Source organism: Bufo gargarizans, chromosome 2, assembly GCF_014858855.1.
Source record: "Bufo gargarizans isolate SCDJY-AF-19 chromosome 2, ASM1485885v1, whole genome shotgun sequence".
Lineage (NCBI taxonomy): Eukaryota > Metazoa > Chordata > Amphibia > Anura > Bufonidae > Bufo > Bufo gargarizans.
In genome coordinates this window covers 707,140,574-707,159,678 of record NC_058081.1, presented here as the reverse complement: position 1 = coordinate 707,159,678, position 19,105 = coordinate 707,140,574, and the positions used below count along the sequence as shown (strand labels likewise).

At 43.7% G+C, this 19,105-nt stretch overlaps 1 protein-coding gene across 4 annotated transcripts in view; it reads left to right on the top strand.

The window, feature by feature from the left end:
• Positions 1–2,133: 2,133 nt before the first annotated feature.
• The window catches only part of ARHGEF10L (Rho guanine nucleotide exchange factor 10 like), a 111,767-nt gene continuing 94,795 nt past the window's right edge, over positions 2,134–19,105 (top strand). For 2 of the 4 annotated variants that reach the window (XM_044282516.1, XM_044282520.1), the window contains exon 1: positions 4,668–4,792. The gene's annotated coding sequence lies outside the window, so the exon portion shown is untranslated. Of the gene's footprint in view, positions 2,259–4,667; positions 4,797–19,105 lie in introns of those variants that run through there. The other 2 variants (XM_044282518.1, XM_044282517.1) reach the window with 2 other exon arrangements.

The following is a 19,105-nucleotide window of genomic DNA, read 5'->3' as shown; positions in this document are numbered from 1 at the left end:
GAATTCTCTTGCTGGACCCTACAAAGAGCTGGTTTCAGTCTCGGGATCCTCATTGAAATGCTGCTACGGATGAAGTCAAATACAATTCTACAACTATCCCATCCCACTCTGCCCAACCCAAAACCAAAGTTTTCTCCTCGGGCAGATTTCCATAGCTGAGCACCTCAGGACCTTACATATGCAAAAAATGCAGCCCCTGTTTTAACCCTTGTATAGCATTTATTTTTATTTTTTAAACTAATTCCCCCAATCCCCCCAATAACTACTATAATACTGCCTCCTATGTACAAGAACATAACTACTATAATACCGCCTCCTATGTACAAGAACATAACTACTATAATACTACCTCCTATGTATAAGAATATAACTACTATAATACTACATCCTATGTACAAGAATATAACTACTATAATACTGCCTCCTATGTACAAGAATATAACTACTATAATACTGCCTCCTATGTACAAGAATATAACTACTATAATACTGCTCCTATGTACAAGAATATAACTACTATAATACTGCCCCCTATGTACAAGAATATAACTACTATAATACTGCTCCTATGTACAAGAATATAACTACTATAATACTGCTCCTATGTACAAGAATATAACTACTATAATACTACCCCTATGTACAGTAATATAACTACTATAATACGGCCTCCTATGTACAAGAACATAACTACTATAATACCGCCTCCTATGTACAAGAACATAACTACTATAATACTACCTCCTATGTATAAGAATATAACTACTATAATACTACATCCTATGTACAAGAATATAACTACTATAATACTGCTCCTATGTACAAGAATATAACTACTATAATACTGCCTCCTATGTACAAGAATATCACTACTATAATACTGCCTCCTATGTACAAGAATATCACTACTGCTGCTATGTACAAGAATATAAGTACTATAATACTACCTCCTATGCACAAGAATATAAGTACTATAATACTACCTCCTATGCACAAGAATATAACTACTATAATACTGCCTCCTATGTACAAGAATACAACTGCTATAATACTGCCTCCTATGTACAAGAATATAACTACTATAATACTACCTCCTATGTACAAGAATATAACTACTATAATACTGCTCCTATGTACAAGAATATAACTACTATAATACTGCCTCCTATGTACAAGAATATAACTACTATAATACTGCTCCTATGTACAAGAATATAGCTACTATAATACTACCTCCTATGTACAAGAATATAACTACTATAATACTGCTCCTATGTACAAGAATATAACTACTATAATACTGCCTCCTATGTACAAGAAAATAACTACTATAATACTGCTTCCTATGTACAAGAATATAACTACTATAATACTGCCTCCTATGTACAAGAATATAACTACTATAATACTGCCTCCTATGTACAAGAAATAACTACTATAATACTGCCTCCTATGTACAAGAATATAACTACTATAATCCTACCTCCTATGTACAAGAATATAACTACTATAATACTGCCTCCTATGTACAAGAAATAACTACTATAATACTGCCTCCTATGTACAAGGATATAACTACTATAATACTGCCTCCTATGTACAAGAATATTACTACTATAATACTGCCTCCTATGTACAAGAATATAACTACTATAATACTGCCTCCGATGTACAAGAAATAACTACTATAATACTGCTCCTATGTACAAGAATATAACTACTATAATACTGCCTCCTATGTACAAGAATATTACTACTATAATACTGCCTCCTATGTACAAGAATATAACTACTATAATACTGCCTCCTATGTACAAGAAATAACTACTATAATACTACCTCCTATGTACAAGAATATAACTACTATAATACTGCCTCCGATGTACAAGAATATAACTACTATAATACTACCTCCTATGTGCAAGAATATAACTACTATAATACTGCTCCCATGTACAAGAATATAACTACTATAATACTGCCTCCTGTGTACAAGAATATAACTGCATCTATGGATTTCCGCTTTCATTATTATAGGTTCAGTTCTCTTTTCAGGGTTTCATAACCGGTTTTCGTTGCCAGGATGAGTAAATCATCTGAACCTGCTGTCAGCAGGGCTCAGGTGGTGACAGGCGCTGCGGCTGTCAGTTCCTGCCCGGTCTTGTCCTGTGTACAGTCAGGTAGTAGATCTGTGATCTGAAATCATCGCCTCTCTGGATTGCGTGGCGAATTCTGATGGTGGGAAACACACCAGGACTGTGAGTAGGGGGCTGCCGGCATGTTGGGGGGTGGCACGGCAATCTGCTGGGTGGTCACTGATGGGTAACTTTGCTTCCATGGATAATAACAGGAAATGAGTGTGGAATATTTTTGTAATTTCACATGCTGAAAACTATCATTTTTGGCCGTGCACACAAGCACGCTTCTATGGTTTCTGCGCAGCCCAGGGATACATTCAGTGTACATGTCGGGCCTCATGCACACAGCCATGTCCGTAGTGTGGTCCTAAAAAAAACCCCAGATCTGTGAAATACGGATACCTTCAACATGTATGCCGTATCACTCTTACTTCCATCCATAGAATGGGATATTCTCATCTGCAATACGGAGAGGAGTGGGACACGTCCTGTAATCTGTGGAACAGATACAAATCACTAGTGTGTGCATAGAACCGTAGAAATGAGTCAGTGCGCCGTCCGCAAAATGAGCAGAAATAAAAAGTATAGGACAAGGACAAAGGTGGCATCCAACAATACTAAACTGGTGTATCTAAGCTTATCATATGTGATACTATCTTCTGAGCCGCTGTATCTAATTCTGTCTTGTGTGATATCTTGTGTGATCCTGTATGTTGAGCTGCTGTATCTAATCCTATCGTGTGCAAGAGTGTCTTCTGAGCTCCTTTATCTAATCCTATCATGTGTGATACTGTCTTCTGAGCTCCTTTATCTAATCCTATCACGTGTGATACTGTCTGCTGAGGTATCTAATCCTATCATGTGTGATACTGTCTTCTGAGCTCCTTTATCTAATCCTATCATGTGTGATACTGTCTGCTGAGGTATCTAATCCTATAATGTGTGATACTGTATGCTGAGCTGTGTATCTAATCCTATCATGTGATACTGTATGCCTAGCTGCTGTATCTAATTCTATCATGTGTGATACTGTATGCTGAGGTATCTAATCCTATTATGTGTGATACTGTCTGCTGAGGTATCTAATCCTATTATGTGTGATACTGTATGCTGTGCTCCTTTATCTAATTCTATCATGTGTGATACTGCCTGCTGAGGTATCTAATCCTATCATGTGTGATACTGTCTGCTGAGGTATCTAATCCTATCATGTGTGATACTGTCTGCTGAGGTATCTAATACTATCATGTGTGATACTGTATGCTGAGATGCTGTATCTAATCCTATCATGTGTGATACTGTCTGCTGAGATGCTGTATCTAATCCTATCATGTGTGATACTGTCTGCTGAGATGCTGTATCTAATCCTATCATGTGTGATACTGTCTGCTGAGCTGCTGTATCTAATTCTATCATGTGTGATACTGTATGCTGAGATGCTGTATCTAAGCCTATCACGTGTGATACTGTCTACTACCCTGGCCCAATAATTCCCCAACTTCAAGCCGATTGAGCATATGAGCGACCACCTCCATCGCCGGATCCTCCCCCACGCCCCCTCCAGCAGCTGTGGGATGCACTGCAGACAGCATGGCTCCAGATACCTGGGACAACCTACCAGGATTTTATGGAGTCACTCCCGGCCCGTCTAGCTGCGAATGGCGGGTAATAAAAAAAAATATTCACGTTTTCTGCCATCATTCTGCGCTCCATCCCCCATAATGACTGTGAGAACAGATTGTTAGAAATCTTTGCTAATTTATTGAAAAGGAAAAACTATAACCTTGCACTGACATAAGTATTCACACCCTTTACTCAGGACTCAGTTGAAGCCCCTTTGGCAGTGATTACAGCCTCCAGTCTTCATGGGGATGATGCCACAAGGTCTGCACCCCTGGATTTCGGGGTTTTCTGCCATTCTTCTCTGTAGACCCTCTCAAGCTCTGTCAGGTTGGACGAGGACTGTCGGTGGACAGACATTTTCAGGTGTCTCCAGAGATGATTGGTTGGACCACTCATGGACATTCACAGAGTTGTCTCTAAGCCGCTCTTGTGTGGTCTTGGCCGTGTGCTGAGGGTCATTGTCTTGTTAGAAGGTGAACCTTCTGAAGACTTTCCGAATGCATTGTATCTAAGCCTTTCATATGTGATACTGTCTGGTGAGTTGCTCTATCCAATGCTATCATGTGCAATACAATCTGCTGAGCTGCTGTATCTAATCCTCTCATGTGCGATACTGTCTGCCGTGGCACTGTATCTCAGCCTGATATGTCATACAGTTTCAGAGAACCACATGGCACTACTTTCCCCATCATGGACTGTCCCTTGAGATCTGTAACAGCTGGTTGAATGAGTGCAGCTCTGGACAGACAGACTGGTGACGTCTGGCTGGGCAACCTGAGCTGCGGATATTTGCAGGGCAGACCCTGGACGTGCGGGGTGGGCGGCCGGGGTGGTGTGATTGGTCACCCTGGATGCTGAGAATAGAAGAGGCCGCCTCACTGTCATTGATCGTGCACAGTCAGGAGGGCGGCCCGGGGCAGGCGTGCTCTGTGTCTGACACTGGCAGGTGCGTAGTCCATGCGAGAGTCGCACACAGGGACAGAACACGATGGGCGGCAGGAGAGCCAGGGCTGGATATAACAAAGGCTGAGGTAGGTAAGTGCCCGCGTGGAGTGTCTGCTGCTATCAGCTTGCCTTTCAATTAGCTTCTCCCCCCCCCCCCACCCCCATAAATCCCATCCCATGCCATAATAGAGCAGGCTCCGTATCCTGGTAACGGGGGTCCGGCTACACAATAGTCAGCGCCAGGGACAGCAGAAGGGGGGTGAGCAGGACCGACAAATCCCCTTCTTCACACATTGTGCGGAACTGCAGAGCTTTGTTCTGTTCACGGTCCCTTTGTTTTGAGTTTTGTGTAGCTGCTGAAAGGTAAACTGCTCTGCGCACACCCGGCACTGCTACAGCGCCATACAGAAGTGTGCAGATGGAAGTGGCACTAGAAGCTGATGTCACTATGAGTTGTCGTATGGTTGTCACTGTGTCTCCCAGGCTCTTTAGAGAGGTTTATACAGGAGGTTACAGCTTTATATAGGGTTCATGACATTCGCAGTCTGTAATATTGCTGCGGACCGGTGTAAATAAACACCGCCATCCTCCCTGCATGTTAGTACATGTGGAGGTTTTGTCAGGGTCACAAAATCTAACCCATAATTGCTTCTGTGGCATAATGTAAATAGGATACGGCCAGCATGGGAGCATCTGGAAAGTTGTGACTGCATTTCCTTTATCTGCTTTTCAGGCTTCTATATAACCAAATCTCCTACATAATGTTTGGGGTTTGTGTGTTGTTTTCCATTTGCATGTCAATAAAGTTTATTGAACAGAGCACAGGAAGTGCTGAAATACGGATCATAGGCTGGGTATCGTGGCAACCAATCAGATTTCAGCTTTCATTCACTGTAGAGCAGGTTGGAAAGTGGAAGCAGTGATCTGATTGGTTGCTATGGGCAACTTTCTGTTTGAGGCCTTGTGTGTGATTCCATAGTTACCAATACTATAGTTTTTGGTAAATAGGGCCCACCTCAAACTGGACCAAGCACCCACTTCTGAGTGGGACTTATATATCTTCACCTATTTTTGGCCGCCGACAGCCTGAGTTTGCCGGGACAGTCTCTGCAAATTTGGGATGTGAGAGGCCACAGCTACAGGGGCCAGTGTGTTTGCTTTTAGAGTGTCCATGCCTACAAAATGTGCACTTAAACCTACCTTTATCTGCAGTACTACTCATGAAATACTACAGACAAACGTGGTGACAGACCAGTTCTACTCATGTAATACTTCAGATAAATGTGGTGCCAGACTCCCTTTAAAGAGGTTGTGCGGCTTCAGACTTGAACCCGGACATACACCCATTTTTCACCCCGGCAGCCCCCCTGACTTGAGCATTGGAGCAGTTCATGCTCTCCTTTGCCCTGCGCTAAATCGCACAGGGCAAAGGCATTTTCAGGAGTTCTGGTGATGTACCAGGCTGCCAGGAAGCCCGGTGACGAAAATGCTAGGGCAGCGCTCAAACGAACACACTGCTGGGTGGAAGCGTCCGCCCGACTGTGTGTTATTGTAAATAAAAGAGCCCTTGCGATTCAGCGCAGGGCAAGAGAGCGCATCGGAGCATGAAATGCTCCGATGCTAACGTCAGGGATGCTGCCTGGGTGAAAATATGGATATGTCCGGGTTAAGCTCTAAACCCGGACAACCCCTTTAAAGGGAGTCTGGCACCACGTTTATCTGTAGTATTACATGAGTTAAATGGATCTGGCCGGCTGTACCGGCAGAGAACATCCTGCGGGAGTTCACCGGATCCGGCCCAGCTGGATACTGCCCTTCACCACAAGACCCCATTGACTATTATGGGATCCGGCCACTTTCCAGCAAAACTTATTTAAGAGGGTCGGGCGGTGAACAGCAGTATCCAACTAGACCGGATCCAGTGAAATCTCGCAGGCTCTTTTGTGCCAGAACAGCCTGCCAGATCCATTTAACACACGTGTGAACCTGCCATAAGGAGTCCATTTGCCATTTTTTATTTTTGTACTGATACCCATTCCCCCGCTGACACCGCTTAAAGAAACACTGAAATACACAGTCCGGACTGCTGTGCCGTGCTAACATATCAGAGAGGACTCATGTGTGCAGCAGTCCTGACAATGTATTTCAGCACATCTTTAAATGCTGACAGCGGGGGAATGGGGGGCAGTAGGAAAAAAAATATTGTGACCTAGAATCCTTATCCGCAGCACTACTCATGTATTACAGCAGATACTAGTGACAGATAGAAACATAGATTCCCTTTCAGACTCATTTATTAGCCTATTGCGCCATTTTTCCTATTGCTAACTGCTTTGACGCCACATATTTATACATATAAGGCAAAAATGGCACAACGTAAGATTGTAACTTGCACAGCCACACTGCTTTTAAAAGGGAGAAACGCTGCAGTGTCTGTAAACAGGGAGCTCTCTAAAAGTCCTGCCGTCCATAACTGTCAGCTGCTTCGGGATCTGGCGCTATATTTAAGCATCGGTTATTTTCATCTAGGACATTGAGATCTGTAGAAAATTTCTATTATTCATGTAAAAACCTAAAATACCTCACGAGAAGTGCAGAGTCCTGTGTACAGTGAGGATAGGCCATCATCATCAAAATCCCAGATGACCCCTTTAAACCTATCCACAGGATAGGGGATAAGTGGGGATCTGACCGTTGGGACTGCCAGCGATCATGAGAAAGTGGGTGTGTCCCCTCTTATGAATGATGCAGCCGTTTATCAAGCGCACTGCTGCTCCATTCATCTCTATGGGAATGCCAAAGAGAAGCCAAGTACAGCGCTCCTATCTCCGGCAGTCCCATAAAGAAGAAAGGAGCAATGGCATGCATGCTTAACACGAGGGCACAGAGGACCCCGTTCTTCTAATTGGTGAGGGTACCAGTGGTCGGAACCCTACTGATCACACATTTATTACCTATCCTGGGTGATATGGGGCAAGTCTAAATCTTGGGACAACCCTTTAAGTAGATTCCATCACGTTCAGCTCCTCTTGCGGATGTCCTGCCTATGTGTCAGTCTTTACTGTAGCGCTGGCATTTGTTTATGAATCGGGAAGCTCAGGATGAACACAACTTTAGGTTCCTGTGCATTATTGAGTCCCTGCTGTTGTATTTTTGCAGCTGTTTTATGTTGAGAGTAGAAACAATGTACCAATGTACCTCCTGGAACATCCGTGAGGCTCCTGTTAAAAGGAGAGACCTCTTGGACGAGGTGGCACATTTCTGAGGTATAGCGTGGAGGGACGCTTTCTCTCATAAAGCAGCCCTTCATGTTCAGTAAATGTATGTGCCGCCATCTTTGGGGGTGGCATCATAACAAAGGGGGGCAGGGCATTGCACAAAAAGGAGTGGGGTACCATACAAAGGTTGGCGGGGTGACATGCAAAAGGGGCACGGCTCCTTACAAAGGGGGCATGTCTACACCTGGAAAATGTCTGACAGCGTGCTTTTGACGCCGCACTATTCACTCTCCCACAAACCAACTCTCAAATGTTGGCAAGTATGTTTCTTAGAATTCTGTGTTGTTTCGTTCCTCTATTATTCCTTCCAGAAATGTATTTCTTCATTGACAACTGGGCATTACCATTACGATGTCCGACATAACCGGTAATTAGGACGTGCAGATAACCTGTGGATGACTGGTATCGGAGATTTTGATAATTGACTGAGAATGATATTTGCATTGCGTAAAATTGTTATCATAGCGAAATACGTGTGCAAATAACAGGACGCTCCCGGGGTCTTGGCTTCAGGGGGCCTGTGCATGGTGCGGTCTGGCCACAGGGTCCTTATGCGGATTATCCCTCATTGCCGGGCTGCACCTTTACGTCAGCTTAGCAATAAACCACATGCGGATCCGGTGATCGTGCTGCACCGTCTACACAGTGTCGCATTTCATTTTCTGCACAGTGTGTATGTGGGCCTGAGGCAGCGCTGCCACTTTACACCACCCACTCCTGGTACGATTCGTAGTATTAAATTTCATCGAAACCATTCAGGCTCCACGACGCTGTGCATGAACTGCGCAGTACCTGACACAGGGTTGTCAGACGAGTCTGTGGGGTTAGGGGCTCCACAGACAGAACAAAACCTGATCTCCGGTGACTTATGTTCAGAGACATAGGCAGACACAGGGGTCCGAGATCTCGAGACAGGGGGCTTCACACACATACACTGTAAGGTAAGTCTATAGGAGTAAATATAGGAATGTATATGCTGTACACTGACAGGTATGACCTGCCTAACCCTCTTTCACACTTGCGTTGTCCGGATCCGGCGTGTACTCCACTTGCCGGAATTACACGCCGGATCCGGAAAAAAAACGCAAGTGTACTGAAAGCATTTGAAGACGGATCCGTCTTCAAAATGCTTTCAGTGTTACTATGGCACCCAGGACGCTATTAAAGTCCTGGTTGCCATAGTAGGAGCGGGGAGCGGTATACTTACCATCCGTGCGGCTCCCGGGGCGCTCCAGAGTGACATCAGAGCGCCCCATGCGCATGGATGACGTGCCATGCGATCACGTCATCCATGCGCCTGGGGCGCCCTGATGTCACTCTGGAGCGCCCCGGGAGCCGCACGGATGGTAAGTATACTGCTCCCCCGCTCCCCGCTACACTTTACCATGGCTGCCGGGACTTTAGCGTCCTGGCAGCCATGGTAACCACTCTAAAAAAGCTAAACGTCGTATCCGGCAATGCGCCGAAACGACGTTTAGCTTAAGGCCGGATCCGGATCAATGCCTTTCAATGGGCATTAATTCCGGATCCGGCCTTGCGGCAAGTCTTCAGTTTTTTTGGCCGGAGCAAAAAGCGCAGCATGCTACGGTATTTTCTCCGGCCAAAAAACGTTCCGTTCCGGAACTGAAGACATCCTGATGCATCCTGAACGGATTTCACTCCATTCAGAATGCATGGGGATAATCCTGATCAGGATTCTTCCGGCATAGAGCCCCGACGACGGAACTCTATGCCGGAAGACAATAACGCAGGTGTGAAAGAGCCCTTAGATAGATATGTGTATACCGTACACAGACACTGTTACTAGGGAAGTGGATTACAGATATACCATAACCTACCTCCATGGGTCACAACCTTGGAGGTGAGTAGAACAGGTTAAAAGAACCAGACTTGATTTTCGGGAGAAGATCCTCAGACAGCACGCTGACAGGTGTCATACCCCGCATTCACCACACTACCTGCATGCAGCTGTTCTTCCACACTACTTTCACTCTACCTGCAATACAGTAAGCGCGCTTGGCTATTTTCGGAAGTCCCATAGCAAAGAATAGAGAAAGCTGCGCATGCGCGGTGTGCTCTCCATTCACAGTGGAGTCCCATTTGTGAGATCGAAGGTGGGACCTGCACCTATTGGTGGTGTTAAATGCTATTTACCTTATTTTTTGTAAGTGGATCATTGGTATCATTATTCGTCCCCATACAGGTTGCATTGGCATTTATAAGTACCTGGGTGCACTCCTCAATAATAAGCTGGACTGGGCAGATAACATGGACGCACTACACAGAATAGGCTTTACCTGCTTAGGAGGCTGAGAGATTTTGGGGTGCAGAGGGCACTTCTTAAGGCCTTTTTTTTCAACTCTGTGGTGGCATCAGCCATCTGCTTAGAAGTGGCTGGAGTAGCAGCATCTCAACCAGGGTGAGGAAGAGACTTGACAGTGCAGGTGGTAGGTGAGAGAAGGATACTCTCTACGTTGATCGCCATGCTGGAGAATAACTTCCATCCCATGCATGAGACGGTGATAGCATTGGGCAGTACCGTCACCAACCGACTGCCTCACCCGAAGGGCTCATGCACACCAACATATTTTCTTTCCATGTCTGTTCTGTATTTTTTTTTTCGCAGACCGTATGCAGAACCATTCATTTCAATGGGTTTGCAAAAAAAAAAAAAAAAACGGTTACCCTGAGTGCATTACATATGTCCTATTATTACCCGCATTATGGACTGTTCTATTAGGGGCCAGCTGTTCCGTTCCGCAAAATACGGAATGCAGGGATGCCCAACCTGCGGCTGTTGCAAAACTACAATTACCAGCATGCCTGGATAGCCTACAGCAAGGCATGATGGGAGTTGTAGTTTTACAACAGCTGGATGACCACAGGTTGAGCATGCTGGCCTAGGTCATCAATATTTGATCGGAGGGGGTCCGACACCTAGCACCCCTGCCTATCAGCTGTTTAAAGAGGCCGTAGTAGTGCTCCGCTGAGTGTTGTGGCCTCCTCACAGCTTACCAAGCATAGCGCCTTACACCGTATAGTGGCTGTGTTTGGTATCGCAGCTCAGGTCCATTCTTTTGAATGGGTTTGAGCAGCACATTGGCCACGTGGCTGACGAACGTGACATCTCTGGCCTAGGGAGAGGCTGCAGCACTCACCGGAGCATCGCTGCCTCTTCAAACAGCTGATCGTCAGGGGTGCTGGGTGTCAGACACCCACCAATTAGATACTGATGGCCTATCCCGAGCCTTAAGGTTATAGGGACAGATTTTGTGGTGTTGGGGGGGGAGGGAGACGCACCTTTTATATAGGTGTTCTGTTATTATACTTGTGTGAAATAGGCCTTGTTAGGAATAGAACAGGCAGACCGTCTTGTAAGGCAGTGTGTAGCAACAATATACAGGTCCTTCTAAAAAAATTAGCATATTGTGATAAAGTTCATTATTTTCTGTAATAATAATAATAACCTGACTGCTGTCCAGAAGGCCATCATTGACACCCTCAAGCAAGAGGGTAAGACACAGAAAGAAATTTCTGAACGAATAGGCTGTTCCCAGAGTGCTGTATCAAGGCACCTCAGTGGGAAGTCTGTGGGAAGGAAAAAGTGTGGCCGAAAACGCTGCACAACGAGAAGAGGTGACCGGACCCTGAGGAAGATTGTGGAGAAGGACCGATTCCAGACCTTGGGGGACCTGCGGAAGCAGTGGACTGAGTCTGGAGTAGAAACATCCAGAGCCCCCGTGTACAGGCGTGTGCAGGAAATGGGCTACAGGTGCCGCATTCCCCAGAAACAGTGGCAGAAGCGCCTGACCTGGGCTACAGAGAAGCAGCACTGGACTGTTGCTCAGTGGTCCAAAGTACTTTTTTCGATGAAAGCAAATTTTGCATGTCATTCGGAAATCAAGGTGCCAGAGTCTGGAGGAAGACTGGGGAGAGGGAAATGCCAAGATGCCTGAAGTCCAGTGTCAAGTACCCACAGTCAGTGATGGCCTGGGGTGCCATGTCAGCTGCTGGTGTTGGTCCACTGTGTTTTATCAAGGGCAGGGTCAATGCAGCTAGCTATCAGGAGATTTTGGAGCACTTCATGCTTCCATCTGCTGAAAAGCTTTATGGAGATGAAGATTTCCTTTTTCAGCACGACCTGGCACCTGCTCACAGTGCCAAAACCACTGGTAAATGGTTTACTGACCATGGTATTACTGGGCTCAATTGGCCTGCCAACTCTCCTGACCTGAACCCCATAGAGAATCTGTGGGATATTGGGAAGAGAAAGTTGAGAGACGCAAGACCCAACACTCTGGATGAGCTTAAGGCCGCTATCGAAGCATCCTGGGCCTCCATAACACCTTAGCAGTGCCACGGGCTGATGGCCTCCATGCCACGCCGCATTGAAGCCTCCTGGGCCTCCATAACACCTCAGCAGTGCCACAGGCTGATTGCCTCCATGCCACGCCGCATTGAAGCAGTCATTTCTGCAAAAGGATTCCCGACCAAGTATTGAGTGCAGAACTGAACATAATTATTTGAAGGTTGACTTTTTTTGTATTAAAAACACTTTTCTTTTATTGGTCGGATGAAATATGCAAATTTTTTTAGATAGGAATTTTGGGTTTTCATGAGCTGTATGCCAAAATCATCAATATTAAAACAATAAAAGGCTTGAACTACTTCAGTTGTGTGTAATGAATCTAAAATATATGAAAGTCTAATGTTTATCAGTACATTACAGAAAATAATGAACTTTATCACAATATGCTAATTTTTTTTAGAAGGACCTGTATGTATAGGGAAGTTTGAAAACTTTGAGGAATCTTGCTAATCTTTTAAAGTTGCATGCTAGACACCACAATCAGTCGTGTATGTAAAGCTGCAGCCGTCTTCCCTAGATCCTGGAGGGCCCCAAAATGCAGAAGAGGGGCTACCCTTTTCTTGTAGTAACAGCAGATTGGTGAACGTGAATTACTAGATTCCCTTCATCAGGTACAGTGAGACATATCTATTTAGCATATTTGTAGCATATGGATTTCATATACAGTAGCTCCTCTTGTGTATACAAGTAATAATACAAAGGAAAGGGGGGAAACTGAGAAAATACTAAACCCTTAATGACTAAAGATTCTATTACACGTTTGCTCATTCATCGGGTAATCAGCAGCAGTATTACACTGCAAGGTGATCACTAACAAGCGCTGCAACCAACACTCCTTAGAGATCATTTTAGAAATTATCTGTTAGTGTAATAGGGCTATGTATACCTTTGGGGGCATTTTTTACTATTGCATTGTACTTATTTTGAGCTGTTCTGGTCTTTATTAAAAATATGGAATCCTTTTTTGTGTACAGAGCTGAGATGCTCTAGTAGCTGCCTGTGGATTTTCTGTCTTCAGTCATCTGGGGAGCAGACAGGCTCCTTATCTCTGCTCTCTGACATTATAAACACTTATTATAGCTCAGTTCTTATCTTACTGATAAGAATGTGGGTTATATACAGTACAGACCAAAAGTTTGGACACACCTTCTCATTCAAAGAGTTTTCTTTATTTTCATGACTATGAAAATTGTAGATTCACACTGAAGGCATCAAAACTATGAATTAACACATGTGGAATTATATACATAACAAAAAGTGTGAAACAACTGAAAATATGTCATATTCTAGGTTCTTCAAAGTAGCCACCTTTTGCTTTGATTACTGCTTTGCACACTCTTGGCATTCTCTTGATGAGCTTCAAGAGGTAGTCACCTGAATTGGTCTTCCAACAGTCTTGAAGGAGTTCCCAGAGATGCTTAGCACTTGTTGGCCCTTTTGCCTTCATGAGCTGTATGCCAAAATCATCAATATTAAAACAATAAAAGGCTTGAACTACTTCAGTTGTGTGTAATGAATCTAAAATATATGAAAGTCTAATGTTTATCAGTACATTACAGAAAATAATGAACTTTATCACATTCTCATCAAGAGAATGGCAAGAGTGTGCAAAGCAGTAATCAAAGCAAAAGGTGGCTACTTTGAAGAACCTAGAATATGACATATTTTCACTTGTTTCACACTTTTTTGTTATGTATATAATTCCACATGTGTTAATTCATAGTTTTGATGCCTTCAGTGTGAATCTACAATTTTCATAGTCATGAAAATAATGAAAACTCTTTGAATGAGAAGGTGTGTCCAAACTTTTGGTCTGTACTGTAAGTGTTTATGACCTTTTAGTAGTTTAGAGATAAGGGTTATTAGATGACAGGCACAAAGTTGAGAGTAGGATGCACATAGCTAGAAAAACAGTTAACCCTTTGAGACAGAATGGCTCAATATTTTTAATAAAGGCCAATTGAAAATATGATATTTAGCTAAAAATGAGTAAAATGCAATCATAAATAAAAATTGCCTCCAAAAGTGTACACAAATAGCCTTTAAGAATTGGCTCAGGTACATGATACAAGAGCAAAACGAGTATGTGTCATGTCACATCACTGCTTCACTTGTAAACTGTGTTAGAGTCATGTGATGTCATAGCTCTCCTGATTTATATGATTTTTTGATCACTTTCAATTCAATTTTTATTTTGGAGGGGTGAAAAGTGACTATAAAAAACTGCAAATTGTTACAGTGTACAATTCTGACGAGGTATCCTTAGGAGAGGGCATCAGATCACATCATCGGGATTGAAGGGCACGAGATGAGCTGCAGCCTCTTCATTACCAGGCATAGTGCAATTTTTCAGTGGCTGTGAGTGGTACTGATCGGTGGGGGTGTCAGGTGTCGGACTCTCATCAATCGGATATTAATGAACTATCCCGAGGATAGGTCATTAATATCAGGAGCTTGGAAACCCCTTTAAGAAAGAATTTTTACATCCCCGGTCAGCTGTGAAAATGTAAGGGAATGCTGGGGGTTATACTCTCTCTATTACAGAAGCCAGACAATCTTTCCTTTCTCACTAGCCAAAGTCTGTACCACAGGACATTTCCCAATTTAGAAAGTTAGTCATAAACTGGCTGGGCAAGCAATGGGGCGTACCAGTATCTGTTACACCCTGAGGGTGTTACATTACCTACTGCAGCATTCACCCTGAGCCAAGAGGGGGCAGGGAGCACCGTACAGAATTATATGTCATCTCTGTGACTGTCATGTATGACAAAGCAGCTTCGCTGGGCAAAGGTGACGTCACTGGACAATCGGTATTTATAGATGTGAGAACTCGAAGCAGCAACATTCCTGACTGTCCTGCCAAGATAATTCATAAATGAGTTGTACTGCACAGTACCACTTCTCCTGTCCTGTATACTGGGTGTAATCCTCAGTATCTGCTCTTATCCTGTATATATGGACACTGCACAGTACCGCTTCTCCTGTCCTGTATACTGGGTGTAATCCTCAGTATCTGCTCTTATTCTGTATATATGGACACTGCACAGTACCACTTCTCCTGTCCTGTATACTGGGTGTAATCCTTAGTATCTGCTCTTATCCTGTATATATGGACACTGCACAGTACCACTTCTCCTGTCCTGTACACTGGGTGTAATCCTTAGTATCTGCTCTTATTCTATATATATGGACACTGCACAGTACCACTTCTCCTGTCCTGTATACTGGGTGTAATCCTCAGTACCTGCTCTTATTCTGTATATATGGACACTGCACAGTACCACTTCTCCTGTCCTGTATACTGGGTGTAATCCTCAGTATCTGCTCTTATCCTGTATATATATACACTGCACAGTACCACTTCTCCTGTCCTCTATCCTGGGTGTAATCCTCAGTATCTGCTCTTATTCTATATATATGGACACTGCACAGTACCACTTCTCCTGTCCTGTATACTGGGTGTAATCCTTAGTATCTGCTCTTATTCTGTATATATGGACACTGCACAGTACCACTTCTCCTGTCCTCTATCCTGGGTGTAATCCTTAGTATCTGCTCTTATCCTATATATATGGACACTGCACAGTACCACTTCTCCTGTCCTGTATACTGGGTGTAATCCTCAGTATCTGCTCTTATCCTGTATATAAGGACACTGCACAGTACCACTTCTCCTGTCCTGTATACTGGGTGTAATCCTCAGTACCTGCTCTTATTCTGTATATATGGACACTGCACAGTACCACTTCTCCTGTCCTGTATACTGGGTGTAATCCTCAGTATCTGCTCTTATTCTGTATATATGGACACTGCACAGTACCACTTCTCCTGCCCTGTATACTGGGTGTAATCCTCAGTATCTGCTCTTATCCTGTATATATATACACTGCACAGTACCACTTTTCCTGTCCTGTACACTGGGTGTAATCCTCAGTGTCTGCTCTTATTCTGTATATATGGACACTGCTGTTATCAGAATGGCTATGTCGGGACACAGGCAAGTCTGACCATGGACAAGAGGAGGCATGTTTCCTGCATTGAATATGGCAGCTTTTGTTTCTTTGTCACTACTACTGGGGGAATTATAACTACTGGGCGCATTATAGGGATATTATAACTACTGGGTGCACTATAACTACTGGGCGCACTATAGGGACACTATACTGGGCGCACTATAGGGGCATTATAACTACTGGGTGCACTATAGGGGCATTATAACTACTGGGCGCACTATAGGGGCATTATAACTACTGGGCGCACTATAGGGGCATTATAATTACTGGGTGCACTATAGAGGCATTATAACTACTGGGTGCACTATAGGGGCATTATAACTACTGGGCGCACTATAGGGGCATTATAACTACTGGACACACTATAGGGGCATTATAACTACTGGGCGCACTATAGGGGCATTATAACTACTGGGCGCACTATAGGGGCATTATAAATTCTGGAGCACTATAGGGGCATTATAACTGCTGAGGGCACTATAGACTCGATAATTTGGGGATGCACTCAGTTCAGTGGAGTGGATATGATCCAAACAAATGAAAAAGAGAACCACCGCACACTCAGGGATTATATACAAAAACAAGGTTTATTTATTTTGACAAGTCCTCCAAAAAAAGCAAAATTACAAAGAACAATTGACAATAATTAGAATGTGACTGTTTTTTTGACGTTTCGGTCACAAACGGACCTTGATCACAAGAGTCACTGAAATAAAAAAATAACACATTAATGATGAGGGAAGATAGTGGGATTAAAGTAGAGAGCAATAATGTGGAAAACTAATGTATACGAGAGAAGATTAATGTATAAATGGAAACAGACATTAGATGTAGCCTGTATGTAGGATAGAAGGCTAGGGTCTATGTTGGAGCTATAATAGAAATCCAGAGCTGGGGTCTTGGATAAACTGATTGTAATGTTCTGATACAGGCTTAACAAAATCTCAGGAGCACATAATGGTAAAACATAAGGAATACTTTGTGGTAGTTCATAATGGTGAAGTGGGAAACATGTGAAACCATAAATCATGGAGATATATGCAAGATAAGAGATAAACCTTATCATGGGGAACAGTGGGTAATCGATAAGTCACCTTAGAGAAATTTCTAAGCAAGCTTTAAGAATGGAAATAGGCAAAAGAGCTGACAATCAATGAGTAATATATTGATGATGAATAGCCATATGCAGATAGTAATATAATGTATAGTATATTGGTGGTTCAGGGTGGAGTAGTAGGAGAGGGCAGCAGCCCCAGTGCCGGCAGAAGAAGTTAAGGAGGCTTACCAAGGTTAGAAGGATAGATGGTACCCGTGGCCCTGCGTGTGGGCGCTGCGGGGAAATGGAGGCGTGTGTGAGTTAGACGCCGGGTCCCACGAAAGATCATTGGGTCTGAAAAGTAAAATATCATAGGTTAATAAACGAATAAATAAGGCAGTATTTAGGTGCTGTGAAGTCAACATAAATATTTAAATGTAAGGATTAAAGTCCCGATTGAGGCCTTTTGGGGAAAGGCTTTGAAGTGTGTGAATCCAAAATGCTTCATGTTCCTTCAACAGACGTATGTGGTTTCCGCCACGTCGTGGGCGTCGTACTTTTTCGATCACTTAAAACTTTAATTATGCAATATTATGGTGAGTATTGTTGAAGTGTTCGAGGAGCGGCAGCCAGTTCTTCTTGCATCTAACGGTTGATTTATGACTGATGATGCGGTCACGTATAGTTTGTGTGGTTTCTCCCATATAGAGGAGTCCACAGGGGCACTTACTCAAGTATATGACGAAAGTTGAGTCACAAGTGGAGAAGTCCTTGGCAGGATAGGGTTTACCAGTATGAGGATGTGTGATGTGGTCACCTTTTATGATAGAACAGCAACTGCAATGGAGGCAAGGGAACGTGCCACGGCGTTGAGTTTTGAGGAAAGTTTGTCTCAGATGAGGTGTTTGGTGGCCTATATCGGCTTTGATGAGTTTCTCACAGAGGTTGGGGGATCTTTTAAGGCACATTAGGGGTGGAGTTTGGAACAATTGGATGGTGGGATAGGCAGTTTTATGTAATGGCCAGTGTTTCTTGATCGTGTGTTCGATTTTGGGCATCAAGGGAACTCACTCAGGGGTTTCTTTGGTGGGTTTGGTCTGAGGTGGTGTATGAGCCATCTTTGTCCAGGAGGTATTTTGGATAGCCTCTTTGGAGAAACTTGTTGGCCATGGTTTGTAGTTGTGTTCTACATTTAAGGGGGTCTGAAACAATGCAGCTGATGCGGTAGAATTGTGATCGTGGAAGTGAATTTTTGTTTGAAACGGGATGACAGCTGGAGTAATGTAGGAGTCCATTGCGGTCAGTCTGTTTGGTATATAGATCTGTGCTAATGTTACCCATGTTGTCTTTTAAGACCTTTGTATCCAGGAAACTGATAAAAGCTGTATCATGATTTAAGGTGAATTGTAGTTCTGGTCTTGGGGATTTGAGTAAATGTGTAAATTCAAGTAAGGAGGCGTGATTGCCTTTCCATATGCAGAAGATATCGTCTATAAATCTGAAACAACAGGTGGCATACTGTTTGAAAAGGTATAATGGATATATGTACGTTTCCTCAAAGTGGGCCATGTATCCATTGGCATAGGGTGGGGCAACGTTCGCGCCCATGGCGGTCCCACATGTCTGTAGGTAAAAGGTGTCACTGTAAATAAAAAAGTTGTCTCTTAGGACGATGTCAAGGAGTTCAAGTGTGAGTTCGGTTG